At 38.8% G+C, this 9427-nt stretch overlaps 1 pseudogene; it reads right to left on the bottom strand.

The window, feature by feature from the left end:
- Positions 1-7775: 7775 nt before the first annotated feature.
- Positions 7776-7945, bottom strand: LOC115064752 (annotated as a pseudogene).
- Positions 7946-9427: the final 1482 nt, after the last annotated feature.

Here is a 9427-nt window from a genome sequence, read left to right on the forward strand (position 1 = left end):
GAGCACGAAATAGAGTCTGTCCCAGAATTTAGGTTGCTTCTTTCTGTCCTGAAGCTGTGTAGCTTCAGCGGTCCACACTCTTGCCACTGTAGACTAGAGCCCAGAGGCTGCGTCCCTTATCCAGGCTGCCCTCTAACTGGCAGTGGACTGGAGCAAAGATAGTTCTCCTGTCTCAGGCCAGGAGACTGCTCCCAGACAGACACCCATCCTCAGGTGGGAAAAGGCACTGGATGCTGGATCAGGCCTCGGGTGGGTAAAGACACCTGATGCCAGATCAAGCCTGGGGACTGGTCCCAGCTGAACACCCCTCCTCAGGTGGGGAAAGGCACTGGATGCCGGATCAGGCCTGTGGACTCCCCAGAGAACGCCTCTCCACCTCTCCTCGGGCGGGCGGGGAAAGGCGCCAGATGCCGAGTCAGACCTGGGGTCTNGTCCCGGTCGAACACCCCTCCTTGGGCAGGGAAAGGCGCCGGATGACCAGAACCAGACAGGGGTTCCTTCCCAGAAGCTGTGACTCTTCTCCAGTCCACCCTTTCCCTGGCAGAGCACTGGAACCAAGATGGCTCACCTTCCGGTTCAGACCTGGAGACTGCTCCATATTTTTCAAATACACCCTGGACTCCACTTGCAATCATCTACATAAGACAGACTGATTTCCCCAGCAGAACTTTGTTCTAGTCCTTCCATTAAAAGTCAAATCTTGTCCCTCTTTCCACCTACTGCTGAAAAGTGGTAGAAATATGATCATACATATTATGTGACTTTCTTCACTTAGGCTTTTGACCCTAGGTTGTGGTATAACACATAGAAATTACATGTTTGCCCAGCTATTATGCCAATGTTTAGAATTTTGTATTATTGACTACTAAAAGGAGGGATGACCTATGTAATCATTGCATGTCACATGGAGCAAAGGACACACAGAAATGTAATGTATAGGTTTTATTCCACACATCACTTTGGAAGTTAAAAGAGTTTTGTCATACAGACTAAGCTAAATGTCAAATTCCAAAATGCTAACTAAGGACTCAAGATGGTAAATAGTATCTTCTGGTTTATGTGTTATGTGCTAGGTCACTGCTATATATATATATACACATATATATGGTTTTTCAAGACAGGGTTTCTCTATATAGCCCTGGCTGTCCTGGAACTTTGTAGACCAGGTTGGCCTTGAACTCAAAAGTCTGCCTGCCTCTGCCTCCCAAATGCTGGGGTTAAAGGCATGCACCACCATTGCCAGGCCCTAGATATTATTTTAAATAGTAGTGACATAGTCAGATAAGATCCAACAAGTCATTCTTTATCTTTCATGTTACTCATTCTGTCCTAAGTCAGGCAATTAATGACTTATTTTATTCAACAAAATACAAAATATAGAGAATTTTAGAGATTGAATAGGAAACCTGCCTATTGTTTCATTCTCCAGTTCAGTCAGTCATTGTTAAAAAAGAATATGAAGAGTACCCAATATGCCCAGTATGAAGAATCAACAAATAATATATAACTGAAACATTAAAAGTAGCTCTAGGTAACTTACATTATAGTTGAGAAAACTTAGTTTCAATACCTTCACTTGTAAATAAAGAAGTATAAGAATATCTACTTTTACAGCACTAGAAATCCAATGCAGCAATCAAGCAAGAAAAAGAAATAAAGAACATTTATTGGAAGAAAAAAAAACAAATTCAAATTCTCATTATTTTCAGACATAATGATCTCATGCATAGAAAAACTCAATCATCCACAAAAAGATGAATCAACAACAAGAAACTGTTAGAACTAATTAAGTCACAAAAGTTATAGAATATCAAACAACACCCAAAATGTTGTAGTACTGTTAATCAGAAATAACAGATGAGTGAAACTTGAAATACAGAAAGCAATCTCATTCACAAACATTATATAATAACATAACTCACATAGAAATAAGTTGAAATAAAATACCAATGGTGCAGAAGAAAAAGAGAAGCAGGAAAAGAGACACTTTTGGAACAGGAGAGAGCATGGAGATCAAAATGCAGGTAGAGAGGGTTCCCGGTTTAGATGGATCTTCTACCAGAGGATTTGTAGCTTAGAATAGTTTACAAATTAAGATGCTAGTTGTTGCTACCAGCGATTGTGCTACCTGTTAATTCTAAACTAAGTTTGTGTGGTGCTTTCCTTCACAAGGTGACTCAAGGTGACTCAACTGGGTTCCAGAGAGAATGAGACTTTCAGCTGGATCCAGCTGGGACACAGACATCATCAGAGACTACACTTGCCCCCTTCAAAGATATCTCAATGCCCATATTCAGCAGGAAGAAGTTACAAAGAGTTGTCGTCCCAGTTCCCTGGGCTTGGGGGCTGAAGCCTATATTTGTCTCAGCTGATTTTCACTTGGCTGACAGACTCCATCCAGGGACCATGTATGGAGCTGCTGAACTCTGGACAAGCTGAAAGCAAATGTTAACCAGTTCAGCCAATGTGATTGCTCCCTGCTAATCAGATGATTTTGATAAATGCCCTATTGCCCAGTCTTTGAACTGCATTTCTGCCTTTCTGGGACCTTTTCTGGGATCCTAATGTCAGCAGAAAGCAAATACAGAAGAGAGACCTGGCATCCATTGTCCCACTCTACAGGCAGGAATGCTGGGTCAAAAAGGAAACCATCCCTCAACTATGGTACACTCTGAAAATAACCTCATGTCTCTTGTCAGGTTTTATAACAAGTTTTGTATCCTTGTGTTGTGGATAGCCCTGGAGCTAATTATATGTGATGTTAATTCAGTTCTCCTGTGAGTGGCTTCGAACAAGGAACAAGTCAACACTCAGGTTATTTCCTGTAAACCTGCTTCCCACCTTAATTTAAGGAGAGCTGATGATTAGGCAAATAAAGGGAAGTTGGAATGGAGAAGGGAGGAAGAAGAAGGAGAAAATGGAAGTGGGAAAGGAAACAGGAGGAGGAAGAAGAAAAGCAGAGCAGAAGCACATGACCTGGAGAAACCCCAAGTTCTAAGGGGTCTCATAGATGTGGAAGATGGTAGTGTAGCGGTAGATCTGCCCAATCTAGGCACACAGCATGTATTCGTATTAACTGAGCTGTGGTTTCATTGCTGGGGGTATATTTGGGTTGGAGATTTACTGCAGCACCCTTGCCTCACGTATAGATGATTGGGCAAATGAATGTTTCGATGTAAGAATATTTGTTCAGTGTAACTCATGAAACTTGCACTGTTAGTAATCGTATGGGTCCAGATTCAGTGAAACTTTCTATGATGGTAATTTGATTAATTGTATATCTGGCATTGTACAGGGAATTTCTGTTATGGTATTTTATAAACATTTATTTGTTTTGCTTCCAGTTAATATTTCAGAACCTTGGTATTCAGATAGAGGCTTATATGTGTTGAATGAAAATTTTAAAAAGTTTTGAGTAGACCTAATGATTTGTCTAAAAGATGCTAAACCCCTGAAATTTAATGCTGCAAAACCTGCCTCTGAATGGTTAGAGGAAAGTCTTCCCAGTCTTTGTGTACTCATTTGGTCTCCTCAGTACTTGCCTTGGGTACTGTAATGGTTACCTGTTGCCACTTGTAGTTAATTGTGCCCTCCATTTCTTTTTGAACATCCATGCAAATCTCCATCCTATGCAGCTCAAAATTGTAATCTAATGGGTTACATACCCCATTGCAGAGGCTGGTAGTCAAAGATGGTAAGATTTTCTCATAGGTTGATCAACTTAAGAGAGGCACAAATGCTAGGATTCATGTGAGATACCAAATCTTTTCAATTCAGACTCCATTGTAGAGAACCTAACCTAAGTTTGAACTCAAGTAAACTCTCTGCCTGGTACCTAGCATTAATTTCCAAATTGGGCCCCCAACAAAACCTGAGCCTAGCTCTAGTCTCTAGGATAATCCCCCCAAAGATCAGAATCTCCAGGTTATACCCACAACAAGAACAGCACGTTCAGGTTTTTCCCTCAACAAACCTGTACCCCAGGTTACAAGCCCACCCCTTGCCTTATGACCACCAATGCAGAGGGGAGAGGAAGTTAAGTTTATGATATTACTCCCAGCCAATTATATTAAAGACCACAGCATCTTTCCAATTAGATGCTTGAACACACACTCCCTGCTTTCTGCTTACTATAAAGCCTTGCTCCATAGACATTTGGGGCTCCCCACTACCAAAACAAAGTTTCAACAAAGCATGAAATAGGTAAAACAAATAAAAAAAACAAACAGATACATGGACAAATGTAATAGAATAGAGCAACTAAAAGTACATCTGTACTTCTATAATCAACTGATTTAGATGAAGATGCTAAGAATATATACTGTGTAACTATATTTTAAAATGTGATTGGGGAAATTATGTTCACACAGAGAACAAAACCAGACTCCTGTTTCTTGCCAGTTATAAAAACAGCTCAAAATGTATTAACAATGTTTAAAACGTTTAAAATAAAATAGAGGAAGTGTCAAGACACTAGAAGAGATGAAGTTTTTTATTAATAAGAAACCAGAAGCTGCCCAAAGACAACTGCAAATACCCGAAGCTTAAACAAACTAAAAGGCATATCTTCGGGAAATTAATGACTGATAAAGACGCAACTTATAGGGAATGAAAACAGATTTGTAAACTACTATTCTTTTAATACTGGTAATCATTATCTGGTAAACAATACTTAACAAATGCCCAAACTCAACCCACAATAATAATAACAATAAAGTCTGGTTGGAAATAGATCAAAGTCCTAAGGAGACATTTCTCAAAGAGAAAACACCAAATAACCAATGGCTAGAGATGAAAATGTGTGACATCACTACTCACAGGAAACACACAGCTACACCACAATGAGCTAACACCTTGCCTCAGCAAGAGTGGCTATTAATAAAAATAAAAACTGACAAGGATGTAAAAAGGAAACTGTGGCAGACTGTTCTTGGGAATATAAATTACTACAATGTGAGTGTTCCTGCCCACGGAAACACTCTCCGGTCTAGGTTCGTCCTGAAGGGCAGGACTGTCCTAAAGGGGAATAGGATGGGAAAGGAAAATGGAGCCAAGACAATATTTTTACTGATCAAGGCTCAAAGTTTAATGACCAAACTCCATTTAAATAACATGGAAAGATTCCCCAGTCCCCTCCTCAGTCTTTGAAGGTGCCAGGGAAGGTCCGAAGATCATAGGCGGGTCTAAGGATCAAGGCACTGGTGGATATCCATTAGGCGGGTCTAAGGATCAAGGCTCAGGTGGAGTTGTTTTCTGGAAAATCAACAGGGTCCTCTCGGTAGGTGGTGGAGACACCACGACCAAGATGCTCTGGTGGATCTGAAGTTTGCTAGGGTTTTAGCTTCTGCAGGGGGCTGGGTTTAGAAGGACAGTAATTAGTGTAAACAGAAACTGCAGGTGGATAACTGCAGGTGGTCCAGTGGCAACAGAGAGCTGGGAGACCCCAACAACAATGATTATGGAAACAAACTAAAGACTCTTCCAAATATTAGAAATAGAACTACCATACGATCCAGGAATCCTTCTACTGGTTACCTATCAAGGAACATGAAATAAGTGTATCAAGTTGATGCCTGCATTCTAATACTCATTGTAACACAGCTGAAAATAGGAAGAAAATCAAAACAACTCAAAGGTCTGTCAGCTAACCAGTGAATAAGAAAATGTGGTACATAGATGAAACAGAATATTATTTAACCTTTAAAAAGAATGTGGATCCACTTCCCAGGTGCTCTATCTATATACATACATATAGTGAAAACATCAAAGATACTCACTTTAGATTTTATTTCATTTTGAATGGAGAGTCTGATGCTCCAGAAGGATCTAAATCAAATGAACAAGAAATGCCTAACTGCTTTCTTTGTCTCCCCTCCCTGCAAATGTTCACGAAACTATGTATTTATGTATTTGGTGCCTTGTTCAATCAGTTGTCTGGTTCTTAACCTTTAGTCTAGAAGACCAATGTGGTCTTTGTTTAGAAATACCAAATTCCTCAACATGGATCAGCTTCCAGTTATGTGTTCTGCTTCACAGAGAAGGCATATGAAGCTTGCCTTTGCGAGGTACAGATCCAGAAAAACTTAATTGAATGCCAGGCACAGTGAGACCCCAGAGAGGCTTCTCCTTCAGCTGAATGACCTTCAGTGACTCCAGCCGCCTGAGGCCAGACCTGAAACAGCATAGGATTCTATTTGTGCCTAGCTCCCAAGAATAGCTCACTGGAACCTTCAGTTTTTAATCTAACCTGGAGAGTAATCACCACTGTCTGTGGCGTTACAATGACACCAAAAGCAGCATTTAGTTTCTCCTGCTGAGTTCAAAATGTCTGAAGTGAAAAGAAAGGAAAGATGTGCAGAGATAACTACAAGACAGGAAGAGGGAGATTATTTTTAAACTAATTATTGGATGAGAAAAAGAAGACAATGCCATTTCTAAATATTGGGAGTGAGAATAAGTAAAAAGGCATACTAACATCTACCATAAATACAGCAGAGAAAAATAAATCAGTGAAATGAAGCACACCAGAGAATGTGCCAACTGAGAAAGAAGCAGAGGCTTGGCTGACATTTCTATCTAGTGTGTGAGCCTCCCTAAATCCCTTTTCCTGTGTGTTTTCATCTAACACTTGCCTCAGAGGACCAATTCTACAACATGCTGTAAAAACAAGAAAGGAGAAAAGAGTGAATGGCCAGAACTAGTGACAATAAGGGCATAGACACAGGAAGCATTGGGAGATAGCATATTCTTACAGGATAGAACCAGTTTCTAAAAGTATAAATCCATCATTTCATTATCCTATTGGAACAAAGGAAATGCTGAAACCTGAGTATTGGCTATTGATCTTTCAGCAGAAATATCTGTTCTTTACCCTTAGTTCCTGAAAGATTCGCTTAATTAAGAAAGAAACAAAAATAGAAGTTTGCTGTCACTGGTGACAGAAATCTCGCATTATTTGTGCATAGTTATGATTGCAAAATAAATTTAACATCCTCCTCTAAATACAAAGTCAAGACGATGGTGCCTTGCTGGTGTTTTGACATCACAGTGGTCTGCATTCATGGTCTCTGGCTTTGCCTGAAATTCCTACCTCTGTCCTCAGACATCATTTCATATGTGAGAACATAGGATTTATTAATGAATTTAGTAACCACAGAATCCATATATCTAGGTCTTAAACCCTAAGCTTACAGTATGTCCTTATTTGTATGTAGATCTAATGTATTTATAACTATTTAACAGGAAGAACAGTGGAGTTGAAAAACCCTTCATCCAATATGATTGAGATCCTTGACAAAGATATACTTCAATCGTGCCAACCATTTGCATACTGCCCTTCTCACTTATGGGAAGCAAGATGATTAGTCTCACTTTTCATCAAACCTGTATATTACAAATTATTCAATGACAAAACCAGATAAGTCCTAGTTAACTATTATACTGGAACACTATTAAGAAATACAGTTTTGGAAAGTTGTGAAGTACTCCAAAATCATTCAAAAATAAACATCAAAGTTACTTTAATCTGGAACTACTAAGTCTTACATGATGGAGGTACAACATTACCATGGAAAATAGAATCTGGAATACAATGTATCCACTTTCATGATTAAACCTAAGAATCATGTGGGCTGTAATTATAATCCTGAAATACAGCATAACACAGCAGAGAACATTCCCTCCAGGATATTGACCAGAAGCCTCAACAAACAAGAAATTTACATACTTTTGTCTTAACAGTCCCTTAATAAATATTGTCTCCTAAATATGAATGTTATTAGCACCACATTCAAGAGAAAACTAAATCTCATGAGTTGCCTGTTTCAAATGTTTTGCTTCAAGACACATTTAGTAAATGAAAAAGTGAGAAGATAGGATGTGAGTGTTATTAAACTGATAAGGACAGATACTATGCTTGATCTTAGCCAAAAGGCCAGGAAGCGATGGTATGTGGATTCTATGCTATGCCATCACTGTTAGCCTTATAGAATTTCTTAAACTATAGACTATTTAATTCTTTTAGTCTTTGTTGATATAGCAGGTACAATTTACATTTTAAAGGTTCTATTATCAGTGTTATCTGTCCTTAAAATGTGTATAATTGTATAGCCTTCATCCAATACAACAAGCAAAACAAATCTATGCCCTATCCCCATGCCTATTCATGCCTCTGTTTGATTTCTTCCTCTCCTCCTGTTACCAGACAACACTGATTTGATTCTGCCCTCGTGTGTTCCATTATTAATATGTCATATAAATCAATCATCTAATACATAGTTATTTCAAACTAGCTTTCACTCAAGATGATTACTGTCATAAATATCAACACATCGCTACATGCTTCTACAGACCATTTCCCAGTGTGTCTGAGAACTGTTCCATTTTACGGATAGACTGTAGTTTGTACAAGATATGGATCTAAAGTCACTGCTCATGATGATGATGGAGGACTTTAAGAAGGAAATAAATAAATCCCTTAAAGAAATACAGGAAAACACAGGTAAACATCTAGAACCTTTAAAGAGGAAACACAAAAATCCTTTAAATAGTTACAGGAAAAAACTACCAAACAGGTGAAAGAATTGAACAAAACCATCCAGTATCTAAAAATGGAAGTAGAAACAATAAAGAAATTGCAAAGGGAGACAACACTAGAGATAGAAATCCTAGAAAAGAAATCAGGAGCCATAGATGTGAGCATCAGCAACAGAATTCAAGAGATGGAAGAGAGAATCTCAGGTGCAGAAGATTCCATAGAGAAGATGGACACAATGTTCAAAGAAAATACAAAATGCAAAAAGACCCTAACTCAAAACATCCAGGAAATCTAAGACACAATGAGAAGACCAAACCTAAGGATTATAGGTATAGATGAGAATGAAGATTTTCAACATAAAGTGTCAGTAAATATCTTCAACAAAATTATAGAAGAAAAATTCCCTAACCTAATAAAAAGAGATTCCCATGAACATTGAAGAAGCCTACAGAACTCTAAATAGACTGGACCAGAAAAGAAATTCCTCCCAACACATAAAAATCAGAACAACAAATGCACTAAATAAGGATAGAATATTAAAAGCAATAAGGGAAAGTGGTCAAGTAACATATAAAGGCAGACCTATCGGAATTACACCAGACATCTCACCAGAGACTATGAAAGCCAGAAGATCCTGGATAGATGTTATACAGACCATAAGAGAACACAAATGCCAGGCCAGGCTACTATACTCAGCAAAACTCTCAATTACCATACATAAAGAAACCAAACTATTCCATGACAAAACCAAATTTACATAATATCTTTCCACAAAGCCAGCCCTTCAAAGGATAATAAAGGGTGCTGAAGGAGACTGAAGCCACATAGAAGGAACATCAATATGAACTAACCAGTACCCCCAGAACTCCTGGGAACTATACCACCAATCAA

Source organism: Mus pahari, chromosome 9 (genome assembly GCF_900095145.1).
Source record: "Mus pahari chromosome 9, PAHARI_EIJ_v1.1, whole genome shotgun sequence".
NCBI lineage: Eukaryota > Metazoa > Chordata > Mammalia > Rodentia > Muridae > Mus > Mus pahari.